Genomic DNA, 19,123 nt, shown 5'->3' with positions numbered 1-19,123 from the left:
TTTAAATCGGCTGCAGAGACTAAGCTTGTTGATTTCACTCCAGGCGATTCATCTAAGCAATTCAGCATCAGTGCCAACTTAGATCCTAAATAGGAAAGCGCGCTCATCGAGTTCATCCGTGAGAACCGGGACATCTTTGCATGGAAACCTTCTGACATGCCGGGTGTACCGAGAGAACTCGCTGAGCACACTCTTAATATTGATCCGAAGTATAAGCCGGTCGGGCAATTTCTGCGGCGATTCAATGAAGAGCGACAAAAAGCTATAGGAGAAGAGGTCGCCCGGCTCTTGGCGGCTGGATTTATTGTTGAAGTTTTTCACCCAGAATGGTTGGCTAACCCGGTGCTCGTACTCAAGAAAAACGGCATCTGGCGGATGTGTGTGGATTACATGGACCTAAATAAGGCTTGTCCGGCTAACCCTTTTGCTCTCCCCCGTATTGATCAAATCATTGATGCTACGGCAGGTTGTGCACGTTTGAGTTTTTTGGATGCTTATTCTGTCTATCATCAGATCAAGATGGCAGTTAAGGACTAGGAGAAAATGGCTTTCATCACCCCGTTCGGAGCCTTCTACTATGTGTCTATGCCGTTTGGGCTCAAGAGTGCCCAGGCAACTTATCAACGGTGTGTACAGAATTGTCTTCACGATCAGATTGGGCGCAATGTTCATGCTTATGTGGATGACATAGTAGTGAAATCCAGAGAGGCGGAAACCTTGATATCTGATCTCAGAGAAACCTTTGACAATCTCCAGGTTTACAAAATGATGCTTAACCCGGAGAAGTGTGTATTTGGTGTGCCTGCAGGCAAGCTTTTGGGATTCTTGGTCTCAAACAGGGGCATCGAGGCTAATCCGGAGAAGATTAAGGCAATCACTTCTTTGGCTAAACCGGCATGTATTAATGATGTTCAGCGATTGGCGGGTCGGGTTGCTGCTTTGAGCCGGTTCATAAGCCGGTTAGGTGAGAAGGCCCTACCGCTGTACCAATTAATGAAGAAGGCAGACACCTTTGTCTGGAGTGATGCCGCTAATGCTGCTTTTGAGGATTTGAAGAGGCAGTTATCTGAGCCGCCGGTTCTTGCGGCTCCCATTGACAAAGAGCCTTTGCTGTTATATGTGGCTGCTAATTCACGAGCCGTCAGTGTGGCGATTGTGGTAGAGCGCAAGGAGGCTGGTAAGGAACATCCGGTTCAATGGCCGGTTTATTATGTCAGTGAGGTACTCATCGAGTCAAAGCAAAGATATCCTCATTGGCAGAAGCTTGTTTACGGGGTGTTCATGGCAAGCCGGAAGCTGAAGCAATACTTCCAAGGTCACCCTATCACTGTGGTAAGTTCTACCCCCTTGGGAGACATTATTCAGAACAGAGAAGCTACAGGACGAGTCGCCAAATGGGCCATCAAGCTCGGGCCTCATGGTCTGAAGTACGCGCTGCGCACTGCCATTAAGTCTCAAGCTTTGGTGGATTTCATCAATGACTGGACAGAGCTACAGGCACCTGAGGAGAAGCCCGATAACACTTATTGGATTATTCACTTTGATGGGTCCAGATAGTTGGAGGGCTCGGGGGCTGGAGTTGTATTAACTTCCCCTCGAGGTGACAAGTTTTGTTATGTGCTCCGGCTTATGTTTCCTTGCACTAACAATGCAGCTGAGTATGAGGCCCTGCTCCATGGTCTCCGGATGGCCAAAGAGATGAACTTGAGCCGGGTAAGATGCTTAGGAGATTCAGACCTGGTGGCTCAACAGGTGTCAGGCAAGTGGGACTCTAAAGATCCCCTCATGGCAACTTACCGTTGTGAAGTCGATGCTGTGGCTGGATATTTCAAGGGTTACATAGTGGAACACATTGATCGAAGGAAGAATGAGGCGGCGGATGCCTTAAGCCGGCTGGGGTCTCAGCATAAGCCGGTGCCGCCTAACACCTTTCTTGATGTTTTGCATAACCCTTCTGTTAAGTTACCTACAGAAGAAGATCTGGCAATACCAGACCCGGAGGCACAGCTGGTGGCAGCTCTCCATGTTACCCCGGATTGGACAGTGCCTTATTTGGCTTACATGACCCGGGGAGAGTTGCCGGAGGACGAGATCTTGGCAAGACAAATCGTCCGGTGGTCCAAGTCCATGACAATTGTCAATGGCGAGTTACATCATTACATCGTCACTGGAGTGATTCAACGTTGCGTGTCACCAGCAGAGGGTCAGGAGATCCTTCGTGAAATTCATGAAGGTGATTGTGGTCATCACGCCAGCACAAAATCTCTTGTGGCCAAAGCCTTCCGTCATGGGTTTTATTGGCTGACGACTCATTCTGATGCGGAAGACCTGGTCAGTAAATGTGACGGATGTCAGAAATTCTCACGACGAGCCCATGTGCCGGCTCAAGAGTTGAGGATGATTCCAATTACCTGGCCGTTTGCAGTCTGGGGGCTTGATATGGTCGGGCCTTTCAAGAGATCTAAGGATAAAAAGACTCACCTTTTGGTGGCGGTTGACAAGTTCACAAAGTGGGTGGAGGCGGAGCCAGTCAGTAAGTGCGATGTAGCCACAGCAGTCCAGTTTATGAAAAAGGTGATTTTTCGCTTTGGTTTTCCACACAGCATCATAACTGATAATGGTACTAACCTTTCCAAAGGAGCTATGGAAGAGTTATGTCAACGAGAGCATATCCGGCTTGACATTTCAGCTGTAGCTCACCCTCAATCAAATGGTCAAGCAGAACGAGCCAATCAAGAAATCTTGAAGGGTATCAAGCCCCGGCTCTTGGTCCCTTTACAGCGGACGCCAGGATGTTGGGTGGAGGAGTTACCTTATGTACTCTGGAGCATCAATACTACACCTAACAGATCTACGGGTTACACGCCTTTCTTTATGGTGTATGGAGCAGAGGCGGTCCTGCCAAGTGACATCCGTCACGATTCACCCCGTGTGGCGGCTTATGTTGAGGAATACAATGAAAAAGCTCGGCAAGATGCACTTGACCTATTGGATGATGAGCGAGACTTGGCAACAGCCCGCTCGGCGATTTACCAACAAGACCTGCGTCGGTACCACAGCCGCCGGGTTAAGTCCAGAACCTTTCAAGAAGGTGACTTAGTGCTCTGACTCATCCAGGATCAATCTAACATGCACAAGCTATCCCCTCCTTGGGAAGGACCCTTTGTGGTCAGCAAGAATCTGAACAATGGATCATACTACCTTATCGACGTTCGAGAGCACAAAGACTCACGTAAGTCGGAGGAGGAGACCCGTCGGCCGTGGAATATCGCTCATCTTCGGCCTTATTATACTTGAGCCGTCGGCTCTAATGTGTATATACTTATACTATGTATATTATCTAAAGCAATAAAGCAGGACCTCTGTCCTTTTTTCCACTCCTAAAAAGGTTTATGTGTTTTTTCCTTGTCAGGTGGTGGAGATAACCAAGGAGAAGCGGATCATATCTGAATCCGGCTTTCCTTTGGTCCGGCTTATGATCATATCTGAATCTAGCCGTTGATCACTTGGGGGCTTCCTGTTCAAACATAGGTCGTATTCGAACCAAAGAGAACATAGCTGTCGATACTCGCTTGATCGGCATACTGCCAAACCCACTTGGGGGCTTCTTGATCATATCTGAATCATAGCTTAACTCCTTTTGGGTCTGACGTGGATCGTATTCGAATCAGCGTCATTAAACAACTCTTATGGTCATTTGGGGGCTTCCTGTTCAAACATAGGTCGTATTCGAACCAAAGAGAACATAGCTGTCGATACCCACTTGATTGGCATCGCCACAACCACTGGGGGCTAACAGATCGTATCTGAATCTTAGCTCAACCCCTTTGGAACGGGTCACTGATCGTATTCGAATCAGAAACCCTTGAATTTTGTTCATCATATTTTACAAGTGCCAACATTAGGTATCTTGTGACCCTCTTGAAGATACAATGGAATACATTACAATCTTCCAGAATTAATGTTAGTTACATCAGGTTGTTAAGAACCAGGTGAACTTATATGTGCCAATTTTCAGGAGTTAAGTTTACCCTCAGGGGTTGGTTTATATAAGCCGGAAAAACAGCTGTGAGCACTACAGGGCAATGCAAGGTATTTTTTGCAAAGGACATAACAGATTCATACAAACTACAAAGAGAATAATGGCGGCGGCTTATGCAAGTATTAAGGGCCATAAGCATGCGCAAAGGCATAGCAAAACTCAAGGTATCTTCTACTTTGTTACAAGACTCCCCGAGTCTGAATGATGCATTGTTTTCTACGATGACATAAGCAGGTGGCGCCTGACAAGCTACTCTTGGGGTTGACTTGAAGCCCCCGGGTTATCCTTCTCCGTCTCTCCGCCGGCTGCTTTGTCCTGGAAGGATGATGAGGCCCAGTCAATGCCACTCAAGGCTTCAAACTCAGCTTCATCATCTATTAAACCGGTTGGGTCGACTTCAGGAGCAAAGGTGTGCTTACGGGTTGGAGGGATCAAGCTGACATCGTCGTAATGCGGCATGGGGATTCTCCGATTCTCCTTGTCATAACCCGGCTGACACTTGGTGAGGTCAGTATCGTTCCCAATAAGAGTAGCCACTGGACGTATATCCTTCACACAGGTGGTGAAATCCTTATCATTAAACACGGTGCCATCTTCCTTTAAACTTGGATACCCGAGAGCAATATTAGTGGGGTCTAGTTCTGGAAGCCACGCCTTGGCCCGGCTCAATGCGGGTATAGCTCCGGCTCTTGCAGATGCTCATCTTAACTCTTGGATTCGCTGAGGTAGCACAGCAAGCCGCTTCAGCACATCTTGCAGGAGATAAGGAACATCGTTTGATAAAGCCACAACGGCCAGAGCACGTTATGACCCGGTGTAGAGTTGTTCCACCAGAGTATAAACCGCCTTCAGCTTGATCACCATGTTCTGCTTAAGATTTGTGCTCCTAGGGCCTGCGTTATTAAGCATAAGGTGAGTCAGAGGAGACAACTGAAATGGTCATTCAAGGAGTTTTGCAGTTTTTAAGGTTTGAGTAAGTCACTCACCGAAGATTGCTGAAACCATTCGAGATATCTGGCGCTTTAAGTCGGACAGTTCGGCCGTTGCTTCCGCAAGCGATGCCTCTGCTGTCTCGGCCCGGGTCACCAGTGCGGCCTTTTCATCAGCCCAAATTTTCTTCTCCGATTCAAAATTTTGCTTCAACTTCTCTTGTTCAGAGACGCTGAATTCAAATTTGGAGTTGGCCTTTTCAATTTCACTCTCCTGGGTTGCCAGGCGATTCTTCAAGTCAGCAATCTCCGATTCAAATTTACTTATGGTGGCCTGCATTGCACCGGATAGTAGTAAAAGTTACGGTAAGTACTAATAAGTCCCAAGCACTTTGCAAGCAAAGATACTTGACAGTTGGGGGCTAATGTATACCGAAGCTTTCTAAATTATTAAGCCGGTCCTGAATATTAAGTCCCAAATACCTTGCAAGCAAAGATTTTTGGCACTTGGGGGCTAATGTATATCGCAAGTTAAAGGTATTGTGTTACATCCGGTTCAATTATTTTTTCTTTAACCCGGGCAAGTAGCTCTAACAATTTTTCTAAGTCTATAGCATATTTATTCATAAGCAATAGACTTGGGGGCTGGTACAGTAAGTGTGATTGAAAGTAAGCTCGCATAAGTCATACCTCAGATTTTTGTTGTATCTGCTTCACCATGTCAATTTCCAGGTCACGGCTGCTTTGTACTTGATTGATATAGTCGGAGACAATCTCTCCAATACTCAAATGAGTATAGTCAGCGACGTCCAGCTTAGCCTTCCGGCGTTCCACCAATTCCTCTTTAGAACACTTGGCAAGTACAGACGGCTGTGCTGGCTCAACAAACTGAGTCTTGAGAATTTCAACTTCCTGCTCATTTGCCTTGGCGGGGCTAGGAGCCTCCGGGTTACCAAAATCGTTGAAGGTTTGTTCAGTAGGCGGGTCAGAGGAAGATATAGGAACATCATGAGACGGTTGAGGCGGCGGCTCATGAGCAGAGGCATCAGGAGCAGCTGTTCCTAGCTCTAGTTCAGTCACAACCGGCTCTTGGGGCGGCTTATTCTTTTTTTCCCTTTTGCTGGGCTTTACTTGCACACTGTGGAAAAGGTAGACAGGTTAAATACAGCAAATATGAGTAAAATAAAGCATAAGGTACAACAAGTTTATATTACCCGGGAGCAGTTTTGAAGGCTGGCATGTTGGACTGCATAGACTCGCCAGAGGAAGGTCAAATATCCTGATAGTTGGAGTCAGAATAATTGAGAGGCTAACAAATGAAACCCGCCAAAGGGAAAAGAAGGTGTAAATCGGAGATAACCTCAGTCTGGCGTTTCCTGGTCACATCAGGTAAGCCGGAGGAGAGTTCCGCGTCTTTGCTGGTCCGGGTCTGCCTCCGGCTCTCATAAATCTGTCGCTTCAAAAGAAAGTCAGGATCTTGGTAAGCCAAAGGATGTGAAAATCTTACTTTCCGGGTTACTCTTTGAATTTTCTGACGCGGCTGAAGCTCGGAGTCGGAGGAGATTACAATTACCTCTTCCTTGATGGGTTGGCTGTTGCCCGTGTCTTCCTGAAAGAAGGTTAGCATCAGTAAGGTAGAAATAAAGGAGAAAGGGAAATTCAAAGGTTACCTCTTCCTCATTGTCATCAGTATCATCAAGCTGAAACAGCTCAGAGGCGCTTGGCTTCCTTTTCCTTGAGGTGGTGGGCTTGGTGGTTTTCTTTTCGGCTCTCTTGGCCGCCCTGGCTTTCTTGGCCGCCTCATGATCATATTGCGTGTTCCAGAAGCTATCATTTGCCTGTAAAAGGTTATAACTGGTTATGCGTAAGAATACAGCCTAACATGATAAAACATAACCCGATGGCTGGAAACTTACTGCAGGGGCCGGGTTCTTCTGGCAAAAAGGTAGTAAGCCGAAGGCGTTACTATTCACTGTGCCCTCTTTCAACAAGGACTGAGTTGTAGCTTCCACTACGTCATCTGGTAAGTCGTCAGGGTTATGACGTTGAGGGTCATCCTTCTCGCCTGAATAATTACACATTAAGCCGGGGCGGCGGCTTAACGGAATTATTCTCCAAGCAATCCAGACTCGGACCAAGTCAATGCCATCCAAGCCGTTCCCTAAAAGAGCTTTAATCCTCTTGATTTTGGGGGTGAGTGGCAGGCGTTCAATAGCTGTCAACTTATCCGGCAGCGGGTGAGTAGGTTCAAGGCGCAATGCGCGGAAGCCGGGCAGTGGATTTTCGCCAGCCGGAGAAGTATCTTGGCAGTAGAACCATGTCTGGTTCCAGTCTTTTGGATGACTCGGCAATTCAGCATAAGGAAACAGGCAGTCTCTCCGCCTTTGAATTGATATGCCACCAAGCTCCAGACTGGGCCCGTTGGCCCGTTCATTCTGCTGGTTCAAATAGAACAATTCCCTGAATAGAAGTAGGCTGGGTTCTTCTCCAAGGTAGACCTCACAGAAAACTTGAAAGTTGCAGATATTTGACACGGAGTTGGGCCCGATGTCTTGAGGTCTTAAGTCAAAGAAGTGCAAAACGTCTCTAAAGAATTTTGAACCGGGAGGAGCAAATCCCCGGCTCATGTGATCGGTAAAAATGATCACCTCCCCTTCCTTGGGTTGAGGTTTCTCTTCAGACGGGTTAGGAGCACGATAAGACATGACGTCCTTCTTGGGCAGATGGCCGGACTTCACAAACTCTGACAGTTTGCTCTCCGTAACAATGGATGGGACCCAGTTGCAGGTAATCGGAGGTTTAACAGCTTTGGGTGCCATTGAGTAAATTGAAGCCTACAACAAGATAAAGGAAATTTTCCGATTTATTATAACCCGGAGAATAAGCATTATTGGGTTGTCTGAGATGGCGGCTTAAGTAGGGGCCTAATGACATACAGGTGGTTGTGTGATAATGTTTAAACAACTGCAGGTATTAAAGATGATGAAAATTGTCTTAAGTCGCCAAAAGCAGGCAGTGCTGACAGTCAGTATTATCTTAAACCGGTCACATGAACTACTATGGCTGAAACAGAGTCAACAGACGCAGTTTTTGGTTAAGTGTGGAACAAACATGTTTCACAAGTTGCAATCATTTTTTTGGATCAAACGATGCTCTGGAAAGGAAAAAAATTCTAGACCTAAAGCAGTACAGGGAAGTTCATATACTCGAGGAGGGCTTCCAAAAACAAGGAAATGAGATCTGTTTTCATAGAGAATAAGCACAAACATCCTCCGCGGCAGTTCTATGTTATTTTTACGATCTGAGCAAGGGATTAGAGGTGAGAGCTAATGGAGGTTTGCATCGGGCGGTGGTGAGCGTCGACGAACTGAAAAACAGTACCAATGCAGATCTGAGAAAGGGGATAAAAAGAACTCACATATGCGGACGAGTTGCGGAGGGTCGCCGTCGTTTTCGGGTCCGAATCAGGGTAATGCAGCGGCCTGAGTCGATGAAGACGAGGGGTTCGATGGCGGCGGCGGTAGAGCTTGAGCAGCGAAGAAAGGAGGTGCGAGGAAGAAGACGACTGAAGAAGGAGAATGGGAAAGGACCTAGGTCGCGCCTATTCATAAGGAAGGACCGACCAAGACGACGCAAAAAACGAGGAGACCAAAGCATCATTATCCAGCGGCCCCGACGCCTTGATTCTCGGGATGGTCAGTAAAGGCAAAGATTCGTTGGAGGACATGATGGTTTAAAATATGAAATTTATTGAAGATGATGTCACAGAGATTTGACCCGGATCCAGATGATGACGTCACGGCGGGTTAGAATTTCCGCACAAAACAGAGGACTAAGGGCTAGTTTATAAGGTTTTTTAAGATTGACATGGACCAGTTCAAATCAATCTGGGGCCTAATGTTGGGGATATAATTATGTACGTAAGCCGGCCAGGAGGGGCCGGGTTACGCAAAGAGAAGCCCATCTGAAGCCCAAGACCAAGATGTGAAGATGGCGGTTGAGTAAAGGGTCTAAAGGCCCATAGGCGATTTAGGGCCCATGGTGATAAGCCACCATGAGGGCGCAACTTGTATTGTAAGGTAGAAATAACTAGTCACCGAGCCGGACACTGTTTATGAGTCGGCCGGGACTCTGTAAGTCATAGGGCATCAACCCGTGTATATAAGGGGACGACCCGCTGGCGGCTTAGGGACAGGAAACAAGAGATCGAGAACCGGGCATAGCGTATCTCGCTCCCTGGTCATCGAAACCTCAAGCAATACCAACCCAACTAGACGTAGGCCTTCCTTCACCGTAAGGGGCTGAACTAGTATAAACCTAGCGTGTCCTTTGTCCCGATTAACCCCTTTAAGCTTCCTAGTTGCGAGTCCTTGCAAGAGGACATCTGCCGTGACAATTCCACGACACATGATAAACATCACATGCAATCAAATAGTGACATGATATGGCCAATATCATTTTGCTCCTTTTGATCTCCATCTTCGGGGCTCCATGATCATCGTTGTCACCGGCATGACACCATGATCTCCATCATCGTGTCTTCTTGAAGTTGTCTCGTCATCTATTACTTCTACTACTATGGCTAACGCTTTAGCAATAAAGTAAAGTAATTACATGACGTTTATGTTGACACGCAGGTCATAAATAAATTAAGACAACTCCTATGGCTCCTGCCGGTTGTCATACTCATCGACATGCAAGTCGTGATTCCAATTACAAGAACATGATCAATCTCATACATCACATATATCATTCATCACATCCTTTTGGCCATATCACATCACAAGGCATATGCTGCAAAAACAAGTTAGACGTCCTCTAATTGTTGTTGCAAGTTTTTACGTGGCTGCTATAGGTTTCTAGCAAGAACGTTTCTTACCTACGCCAAAACCACAACGTGATATGGCAATTTCTATTTACCCTTCATAAGGACCCTTTTCATCGAATCCGATCCGACTAAAGTGGGAGAGACAGACACCCGCTAGCCACCTTATGCAACTAGTGCATGTCAGTCGGTGGAACCAGTCTCACGTAAGAGTACGTGTAAGGTCGGTCTGGGCCGCTTCATCCCACGATGCCGCCGAATCAAGATAAGACCAGTGACGGCAAGTAAATTGACAAAATCGACGCCCACAACAACTTGTGTTCTACTCGTGCATAGAAACTATGCATAGACCTAGCTCTGATACCACTGTTGGGGATCGTAGCAGAAATTTAAAAAATTTCTACGCATCACCAAGATCTATCTATGGAGTAATCTAGCAATGAGGGGAAAGAGAGTGCATCTACATACCCTTGTAGATCGCTAAGCGGAAGCGTTGCAAGAACGCGGATGAAGGAGTCGTACTCGCGGCGATTCAGATCGCGGTTGATTCCGATCTAAGCGCCGAACAACGGCGCCTCCACGTTCAACACACGTGTAGCCCGGTGACATCTCCCACGCCTTGATCCAGCAAGGGGAGAAGGAGAGGTTGGGGAAGACTCCATCCAGCAGCAGCACGATGGCGTGGTGGTGAAGGAGGAGCGTGGCAATCCTGCAGGGCTTCGCCAAGCACCGCGGGAGAGGAGGAGGACTTGGGAGAGGGGGAGGGCTGCGCCAGAACTTGGGGTGCGGCTGCCCTCCCAACCCCCACATATATATAGGGGCAAGGGAGAGGGGGGCCAGCCCACTCAGATCCAATCTGAGGAGGGGGCAGCGGCCAGGGGGTTGTCTTGCCCCACAAGGCAAGGGGGCGCCCCCCTTTAGGGTTCCCCCAAACCCTAGGCGCATGGGACCTAGGGGGGAGGCGCCCAGCCCACTAAGCGGCTGGTCCCTCTCCACACACAGCCCATAGGGCCCTCCGGGGCAGGTGGACCCTCCCGGTGGACCCCGGAACCCCTTCGGTGGTCCCGGTACAATACCGATAACCCTCGGAATTGTTCCGGTGACCGTATGATGACTTCCAATATATAAATCTTTACCTCCGGACCATTCCGGAACTCCTCGTGATGTCCGGGATCTCATCCGGGACTCCGAACAACATTCGGTAACCACGTACATCTATTCCCTATAACCCTAGCGTCATCGAACCTTAAGTGTGTAGACCCTACGGGCTCGGGAGTCATGCAGACATGGCCGAGACAACTCTCCGATCAATAACCAACAGCGGGATCTGGATACCCATGTTGGCTCCCACATGCTCCACGATGATCTCATCGGATGAACCGATGTTAAGGATTCAATCAATCCCGTATACAATTCCCTTTGTCTAACGGTATGATACTTTCCCGAGATTCGATCGTCGGTATCCCGATACCTTGTTCAATCTCGTTACCAGCAAGTCTCTTTACTCGTTCCGTAACACATCATCCCGTGATCAACTCCTTGGTCACATTGTGCACATTATGATGATGTCCTACCGAGTGGGCCCGGAGATACCTCTCCATTACACGGAGTGACAAATCCCAGTCTCGATTCGTGCCAACCCAACAGACACTTTCGGAGATACCCGTAGTGCACCTTTATAGCCACCCAGTTACGTTGTGACGTTTGGCACACCCAAAGCACTCCTACGGTATCCGGGAGTTGCACAATCTCATGGTCTAAGGAAATGATACTTGACATTATAAAAGCTTTAGCATACGAACTACACGATCTTTGTGCTAGGCTTAGGATTGGGTCTTGTCCATCACATCATTCTCCTAATGATGTGATCCCGTCATCAACGACATCCAATGTCCATGGTTAGGAAACCGTAACCATCTATTGATCAACGAGCTAGTCAACTAGAGGCTTACTAGGGACATGGTGTTGTCTATGTATCCACACATGTATCTGAGTTTCCTATCAATACAATTCTAGCATGGATAATAAACGATTATCATGAACAATGAAGTATAATATGATAATAACTAATTTATTATTGCCTCTAGGGCATATTTCCAACAGCCGGCCCTAGGATATCCAATCTCCAAGGGGGGGCGACCAAGGAGGGGACTTGCCCCCCAAGTCAGGTGGGGCGCCCCCCACCCCTAGGGTTTCCAACCCTAGGCGCAGGGGGAGGCCCATGGGGGGCGCACCAGCCCACCAAGGGCTGGTTCCCCTCCCACTTCAGCCCATGGGGCCCTCCGGGATAGGTAGCCCCACCCGGTGGACCCCGGGGACCCTTCTGGTGGTCCCGGCACAATACTGATTACCCTTGAAACTTTCCCGATGGCCGAAACTGGACTTCCTATATATAAATCTTCACCTCCGGACCATTCCGGAACTCCTCGTGACGTCCGGGATCTCATCCGGGACTACGAACAACTTTCGTGTTACCGCATACTAATATCTCTACAACCCTAGCGTCACCGAACCTTAAGTGTGTAGACCCTACGGGTTCGGGAGACACGCAGACATGACCGAGACGACTCTCCGGTCAATAACCAACAGCGGGATCTGGATACCCATGTTGGCTCCCACATGTTCCACGATGATCTCATCGGATGAACCACGATGTCGAGGATTCAATCAATCCCGTATTCAATTCCCTTTGTCAATTGGTACGTTACTTGCCCGAGATTCAATCGTCGATATCCCAATACCTCGTTCAATCTCGTTACCGGCAAGTCACTTTACTCGTACCATAATGCATGATCCCGTGACCAAACACTTGGTCACATTGAGCTCATTGTGATGATGCATTACCGAGTGGGCCCAGAGATACCTCTCCGTCATACGGAGTGACAAATTCCAGTCTCGATCCGTGTCAACCCAACAGATACTTTCGGGGATACCTGTAGTATACCTTTATAGTCACCCAGTTACGTTGTGACGTTTGGTACACCCAAAGCACTCCTACGGCATCCGGGAGTTACACGATCTCATGGTCTAAGGAAATGATACTTGACATTGGAAAAGCTCTAGCAAACGAACTACACGATCCTGTGCTATGCTTAGGATTGGGTCTTGTCCATCACATCATTCTCCTAATGATGTGATCCCGTTATCAATGACATCCAATGTCCATAGTCAGGAAACCATGACTATCTATTGATCAACGAGCTAGTTAATTAGAGGCTCACTAGGGACATGTTATGGTCTATGTATTCACACATGTATTATGATTTCCGGATAACACAATTATAGCATGAATAATACACAATTATCATGAACAAGGAAATATAATAATAATCATTTTATTATTGCCTCTAGGGCATATTTCCAACACCAAGAGCTTGGTATTCCAGATTGAGCATGCAGTTGCAACACCTTGGGTTCATACCATCCAAGGCAGATACCTCATTGTTCTTTTTTAGAAAAGGCAATGTTACTATTTTTGTGCTTGTCTATGTTGATGATATAATTGTTGTTATAGTTCAAGTGTAGAAGCTACTACTTGCTTGCTTAAGGATTTAAAGTTGAAGTTTGCTCTCAAAGACTTGGTTGATCTTCACTATTTTCTTGGAATAGAAGTAAAGAAAATCAAAGATGGCATACTTCTCTCACAGTAAAAATACACAACTGATATTCTCAGAAGAGTGGGTTTGGAAAATTGCAAGCCGGTCAATACACCAATTTCTACCTCAGAAATGATCACAATAGAAAGTGGAGAAGCTCTTGAACCAGTGGATGCAACAAATTATAGGAGTGTTGTAGGTGCTTCGCAATATTTAACCCTTACTCGTCCTGATATTTCCTACTCAGTAAACAAGGTATGTTAATACTTGCATGCACCTAGAACTACTCATTGGACTGCGGTTAAGAGAATTCTAAGGTATCTTAAGTACTCAGAAGGTCTTGGACTTCACATTACCAAGTCTTCCTCTCTTCTTGTAACTGCATATTTAGATGCAGACTGGGCAGGATGTGCTGATAGAAGATCTACATGTGGGTTTGCTGTATTTCTTGGAACAAACCTTGTGTCATGAAGCGCAAGAAAACATGCCATTGTCTCGAGATCAAGTACAGAGGCTGAATATAAAGCCTTGGCTAATGCTACAACTGAAGTAATATGGATTCAGACACTTCTCTATGAGCTTGGTATTAAAGCTCCTCAGGCTGCAAGACCATGGTGTGATAATATCGGTGCAACCTATCTCTCAGCTAACCCTGCTTTTCATGCATGAACAAAACACATTGAGGTTGACTTTCATTTTGTCAGAGAAAGAGTGGCTCGGAAGTTGCTTGAGATCAAGTTTATTCCTACAGGAGATCAGCTTGCAGATGGGTTTACAAAACCCCTCACTATGAGAGGATTGGAAAAGTTCACATACAATCTCAACCTTGGCAAAGCTTCTTGAGGTTCAGATTGAGGGGGAGTGTTAGAATAGGTTGTATAGAGATAGGGCTTGTTTAAACTTGTACTCCTGCTCTATCTCTTCTTCTCTCTCCCGTATCTCTCTTATCTCTCCAATATCTCCTGTAATGATCTCCCTGATCGATCTCTCCACAACTTCTACGCCAAGGCTTTTGCCCAATATATACCAATGTGGCCCGAGACAAAGGGTTCAACGCTTCCAACCTATTTCACAACCCTTACACGGATAAACCGTCTGATTAATTGATTAACTCGCTGATTAGCTTACTAATCCTCTACTCACCAGCCAACCGAGTAGCTACCAATGAACGATTTCTTCAACAATGGATCTAATAATGGTGAGAAAATATGAGTGTAGGCAAGCTAGGAAAATAACTGATTACTGGATACACCCCCCAAACAAATCAATCATATCTCTTATGTTAGTGTGCATAAGAGTAAGTTGAGCAATGTGAGAGAGCTCATGTGCGTGTTCATGTGCAATTGGAATGGATGCAACCGGATGTCTGTAAACTGGAAAACTAAGTAATAAAAGCGTGTAAGTAGCATGGGTAAACAAAAAGTTCATCTCAAATCATTCGAACTGACAGGCCGGAAATCCTGTATAATACTCCTAGTACCATTTAAGTAGCTTGACACAATCATAAGCAGCCTAGCTAAGTAACTCAAGTTTTTGGAAAAAGACAAGCTGGAGGCCACATACCATCACGAGTCCCCAGCGTGGACGCCGCTCATGATGTCTCCAACGGCAGCGGTGCTACTGTCTGGTTGTAGACACCAGAGTCGAGAAAGGGATTCTCACGAGTCCACTTCATAAGCCAGTCCCGGTTGGATATGGTGATAATGCTACCTTTGGTCAGAAAGTAAATGCAATCTTGTCGAATTCCGGTGCCAGCAGCGGCAGGGACCGACTCGGAGCAGCCTTGGCTAACAAAGAGCGAACGCCCCATCAACATACCGACATCCCTCCACCGTCCACGGCCGCAGCTCAGTTCTGAGGCCTCGAAGACATGGAACCGGTAAGTCCGTTGCAGATCTATCCGCGTGTCACCCGTCCATAGCTTATATAGTGATGGCATACGTATCATTTGTTTTACCCTCAGTAGCTGATCGCCGGACACGATGAGGTAGTCCCGACTGACATAATCATCATCGTCTATATATGGTCGAGGTCGTAATAACCATGGCCCAGGGTCGGGATTTTGCGTATGCAACAGACGTTTGTGATCTGCTGATCGGCGCCGGCGTCCAGGACATGTAGCTCCTCTTCTCGGGGTGAGGACGTACAGCTTCCCTTGGAAGAGTGCAATGTCGGCGATGGAATTGTATGCAGGCGGCGCCGGCTCCATGCATGATGGCAGGTCCCTGCTGCCGCGAGTATAGACGGAGACCCTTGAATCGCGCAGAACGGCGACGAGGTGATCGGACACCACCGCCTTGCTGATCTTATCTGTTGGAAACCATAACGGTGGCTCAGGGAGAGTGACGGTCGCCCCGGAGGAAGGGCTCGTCAGGGAGAACCTGCGGTCGTCGTGCACGAGGAAGAGCGCACCTCCGGTCGAGACTCCGTAGTAGACATCGTCCGGGACGGGCAAGCGGTGAACGGTGCCGTCGGGGAGGCTGAGGAAGGTGCCGTCGGGGAGGGAGCAGCGGCGGCAGCGGGTGCTGCAGCCTTGCGCCCGAGCGCCACGCACGGCACACGGCGGGTAGGCGGACGCGGTCGGCGTGCGACGGCAGCCGCAGGAGCACGAGGCCCAGCAGCTCTGCCGGGAGATCCTGCCATGGAGAGCGGCGGCGGCAAGAGCCAGACGAGGCCATCAAGATCGTTAGGGCTTTTTGTTTAATTATTATTATAGCAACGAATCGAGATTGCTAGGGCTGGATACGTACGTGGCGCCTCCTGCTACAATTCCTTCACAGGTTTGTACGATTAAGAGCATCTCCAACAACCGCGCTACACCTCGCACGTTAAAAACTACTTTACCGCGTGTCCTTTATTTAGTTTTGTGCGGCCGGCAGCGCTGGCTCCAACGGGCGTGCTAAAATGCAGCGCGCGCCGCTCTAGTAACGCGCAAAAAATACAGCACTTGCGACTCGCCAGGGCATTGCATACATTGCATTTTAGACATAAAATGGATTTCAAACATTCAAAATGCAATGAACATGACATAAATTTCACACAAACAAATTGATGAATAAAAATGCATGCCCACAAGTTCATTCAATCAAGTTCAAAATGCAAACCAAGTTCATGACACAAACGAAAGACATATCAAGCCTCGTCCTCGTCTTCGTCCTCATTTTTGGAAGACGATTCTTCCTCCGCCTCATCGCGCACCGCACCACGTGAAGCTCCGACGGTGTTGGCAAGATCTCCAACGACATCTTTATGGAAATGTGTGTGAGGAGGCACACCGGAAGGCATTCCGCCCATGACGGCCGAAGGTGCACCCATGCCTTCCATGAGAGAAGCAAAACTCATGCCTCCCATGACGGCCATAGCGTCGGGGGTGCTCCAAAGTCACCCATGCCTCCCATGGTCTTCATGGTAGCTCCAAAACCACCCATGGCATCTAAACCGCCCATGGTACCTCCGAAGCCACCCATGCCTCCCATGGCGTAAAGGCCACCGCCACCCATGGCGCCAAGGCCACCGCCACCCATTGCGCGAATCATGACTCTTTTTTGGATTAAGACTTCTTCACGGGCAATATTGACATACTCCTTTTGCGCCTCATTGAGGATAGATGTGTCCAGAAAGAACAAGTGCTTCTCCCATTCCAACAATCTAGTTCGCTCCTCATTGCTCACATTCCTCTCTGTTAGAGTTGTGTCGAATATAGTGTACAAGGTAGGTTACAGTTAGACTCTGAGTAGTACTATGTTTAGATAAGATATGGAGTCGTCTCCTAATACGACACTTGTATCCTAGGCCTCTTTTATATAGCGAGGGTAGACACACGATGTAACCTATGCTAACATAATAGCACTGGAACGCAGGGGAAGTCGGCGGCTTGTGCCGGTGTCCAGGGCGACCGGGTGCGGTATTGTAGCGGTGTCATGGGAAGGACGCCCGGAGATGTAGCCATATCGATGAACCTCGTTAACAAATCTCGATGTTGTGCTTGTGTGATTGCTTGGTCTTCGAATGATTGACAGTATGTCTTAGATTTATTTTAACAAATGGTATCATGAGCTAGGTTGTTCGGAGGTCGTGGATCATTGAAAGGAGGATGAAAATATCGATAGGAAATCTGCAAGAGACGATTGTAATACGGGTGTTGTTGTCGGCGAGTTACATCGAGACGCAGATGTTGGTTGCAATTTTCATCGGAATATAAGCGATCAAGGTAGCAGGCAGCATGCATACAGCGATCGATCGGGCGGATCGACAGGCGAGCGAACAGGCATGGCACGTACGTCGGGCCAGACGTGCGGCGGCGGCGTTATGCGGGGCAGCAAGGCAGGCAAAGCGCTCGCTAGGGCTGCGGCGCAAGCGCGTGCGTGCGGTTTGCGCAGCAGCCGGCAGGGCTACTAGGCCGTGGCCCAACGGACACGGAGCAGGCGGGCTGGCCGAGTTGACCGTGTGGCGCGAATCAACCTGTGGTTGAGTTGGTTAGGTGGACAGTGGTATCTCTAACCCACCAGAGTTTAAATCTTGATGCTCGCATTATTTCTGGATTTATTTCAGGATTTCCGGCGATATGTTTTCAGTGGGAGGAGACGTTCCCGTCGATGACGAGGCGCCTATGGTGACTTCGTAAATGTCAAGATGATATGCCGGCTCAGTCTCTTGGAGGTGTTCATAGGGGTAGGGTATGCGTGTGGGCGTTCATAGGGGTGAGTGTATGCGTGTGTATATGAGCACTTGTGTCTGTACTGATGCTAAAAAAAAGAGTTGGCCGTGTGACGTGCGTGCGTGACTCTCGCGCGTTGCAAGCTAGAGGCTGTAGCGGGCGTAGATTTGTTTTGGAAACAAAAGAAGACCGATTCTCTCTCTATATTATATGACACGAATAGGCATGTAAATCAGTCAGCGAATGGGAAAGGTCCGTCAAGCGATACGTATCCATCAGGAGTAGGCGTTGGCTGATCCTCAAAAAAAAGTAGGCGTTGGCAAGGCAAAGGCAACTAGTCAGCATTAAAAATTTATGTCAAGGGAGCTACGTGAGAAGACCAAAAGGTTTTTTGGTTGGAGTTGATAGCTCGGATTTGTTGACACAATAGAGATGTTTGAAGGCGTTGCGGGAAGTCATGTCAGCTGAGATGGAATTATTATGTGATGGATGGAAATTCGCGGAAAACGATTTGGGGGCCTCGAGCGTGTCATACAGTCGAATGAGTTTGGCTGGGTCGGACTAGGCAGTCTGACGGATCGACGCAAGTCGGTTGGTACAGAAGACGGTGGTGGGATCGACGACAGCGTCATAGGAGCGTGATGCTCATGGTGACCGACTTCTAGGCATGGAAACACGTGGCACATGCCCAAGGGCTTGTGCGGCTTCGACGGGACTATGACGTGGGGTTGATTCAAGATGACGTACGCATGTGAGCTTGAAGTCGACGGGACGCGAGGGTGGACTGATCATCTACCATGGAGTCATGTTGAAGGTGGAGCTGGAGTCTGGAGGACTTCACTTGATGCTGATTGAGGGGCTACAGCATAAGAGCTCATAGAGTCGAAGCCTATTTCAGCGGGAAAAGTGAGTGACACGCAGTATGAACTGGAGCCCAGTGATCGGATGAAAGTGTGAAACTCGTCATCGGTCGATGATGATCGGTGGTACTCTGCAGTGGGGGTTGAATGGTGTGGGTCGCGGCCCTTGAGACTCAACCGAGACAGCGGAGGCTCGACACGGTAATAGCGGCGA

The 19,123-nt window shown here is 48.1% G+C and overlaps 1 pseudogene; it reads right to left on the bottom strand.

Moving 5' to 3' along the window:
• Window positions 1–14,917: 14,917 nt before the first annotated feature.
• On the bottom strand, window positions 14,918–16,070 carry LOC147957966 (uncharacterized; annotated as a pseudogene).
• Window positions 16,071–19,123: the final 3,053 nt, after the last annotated feature.

Source organism: Triticum urartu, chromosome 7A (genome assembly GCF_056163025.1).
Source record: "Triticum urartu cultivar PI428250 chromosome 7A, HENAU_Tu73, whole genome shotgun sequence".
Taxonomy (NCBI): Eukaryota; Viridiplantae; Streptophyta; class Magnoliopsida; order Poales; family Poaceae; genus Triticum; species Triticum urartu.
The sequence above is the reverse complement of the archived record's forward strand: the minus strand, read 5'-3'. Positions and strand labels throughout refer to the sequence as shown.